Raw genomic sequence first — 2114 nt, 5'->3', positions numbered from 1 at the left:
CTCCCACGTAGATTCAGGGGCCCAAGGATTTGGGCCATTTTCCACTGCTTTCCCAGGAATATCAGTAGAGACCTGGATCAGAAGAGGAGCAGCTGGGATTTGAACCAATGCCCATATGGGATGATGGCACTGCAAGTGGCAGCTTTACCTGTCACGCCACAGAGGTGGCCTCAGGTCCCAGAGAATTTGGTTTTCTTCTTTTCATGCAAGAGAATTAAATTGTTTATTGATTAGGTATGATAATGGATTACACACAAGCTTCATTTCCAACTGTAATTTTATCTGAACCAATATTTAGTTGAGATACATTGCATTGGGTGTGCCAACAATAACTTTTATCACCAAATAATCCCATGACTTTCCCTGGGTGACACTCTTTAATGGTGAATTTCAGAAGATCACAACAGTAACTGTCAATACCCGAGGACAATGACTTCTACCCAAGCAGTTTGTCAATAAATTTCAAATGGAACCTGGCATCACCCTGAAGAATTCTAACTTGGAGGAGTTTTCCTAGATGGCTTCAGAATAGGCTAACATTACATAACTTATTTTTTTAAAGACACTTATCATTTACCTGGTGTCATGATAAGACTACTAAATTTAGCAATCAATAGTATGGGTTCAAAAAAAAAAGAAGAAAAGAAAAAGTCTATATTAAAACTCTTTTTTCAAATGCTTTACACTTCCCATAAAAGAGAAATAAAATGTCCTGGTATACAATTAGTCACAATTACAACTCTCAAGTTTTTAGCCCATACATATGAGTATTGTCAAAAACATGTCTTATTTGTAGCAGGTAGGCACTGCCACCAGTGTGTTTGGCTGAGTTCACAAATCTGTTGTAATCCGTAGCTTACCTACCACTTCTCTGGCTCTACTCTCTGGTTAAGCTTTGTGTCCTGGAAGTTAGTAAAACTTTTGCCTCTGCCAAAGCTACTGCTGTTGCTGCTGGAACCACCATAGCCACCTTGATTTTGTGGTTTGGCAAAATATCAGCCACCACCACTGTAGGGGCCGGAGCTTTTGCCTACAAATTTTCCACCCTTCATACATTCAAAATTTGAAGACTGATATTGTTACTGCCAAAATCATTGTCACTTCCACCACCTCCAAAATTGCTTCCATCATTATCACATCCATTGTAGCCATCCCATTGCCACCACATTCACCACCACTTCAGCGGTTACCAAAGCCACCATAACCACTGCAGTTTCCTTCATGACCAAAGTTTCCATTGCCACAAAAACCACCCACCATGATCACTATGAATAATTGCAGAACCATTTCATCTGCTTTGAGTAAGTAAAGTGTACTAACCATCTCTCGCTTGGACAGAGCTTCCCTCACTTCACAGTTGTGACCATTCACAGTGCAGTATTTCTGAACGACAGTCTTATCCACAGGGTCGTGGTCATCCAAGGCCACAAAAGCAAAACCCCTCTTCTTGCCACTGCATCAATCAGTCATGATCTCAATTACTTCAATTTCCCCACACTGTTCAAAATCATCTCTGAGGGGATGTTCTTCAGTGTCTTCTTTAATGCTATGACAAAAGATCTTTTTCACAGTTAGGTGCCCCCTCCCCCATCTTTGAGAGGCTTGAGACAGCCATTTTTGGTTCCACAGTTCTTCCATCCACCTTGTGTGGTCTTTCAGTCATTGCTATTGCCACCTCCCTCATGGTAGCATAGATGACAGTTCCTGAAACCTGTGGAGTTTGACCTCATTACCACACGGTCACCATTGCTCAAAATGGCTCCTCAGACTCTCATCCATTGTTTTAGAGCTCAACCCTGTGATGGAGAGCTTCCAAAGCTGTTCCAGCTTTTTAGGGGACTATGACTTAGACATGACAGCAGCAGTGAGAGAGACTTTGATAATGCTTCCTCGGTGGCATCCTTGGCAGAAAGGAGTACGCCAATGACCAGATTTCAAGAATCCATTTTCTTTTTAGAGATCATGTTGTCCACGAATAACAAGTGCTTGCCTTCTTGCAGTCCAAACTTTTATTTCTTTTTCCTTTACCTACTTGCTTTTTCCTAAATTCACTGCCTAGAAGTGTTTAGAGTGTACTTACTTGCCTTACTCTTTGAACTGACAATGAGAAATAT

General features: G+C 41.3%; 1 pseudogene; it reads right to left on the bottom strand.

Annotated features, from left to right (window-relative positions):
* Positions 1-860: 860 nt before the first annotated feature.
* On the bottom strand, positions 861-1854 carry LOC133752503 (heterogeneous nuclear ribonucleoprotein A1-like 3; annotated as a pseudogene).
* Between the last annotated feature and the right edge of the window lie 260 nt (positions 1855-2114).

Source organism: Lepus europaeus, chromosome X, assembly GCF_033115175.1.
Source record: "Lepus europaeus isolate LE1 chromosome X, mLepTim1.pri, whole genome shotgun sequence".
NCBI lineage: Eukaryota > Metazoa > Chordata > Mammalia > Lagomorpha > Leporidae > Lepus > Lepus europaeus.
Note: the sequence above shows the minus strand (reverse complement) of the source record. Positions and strands in the feature narration are given on the sequence as shown.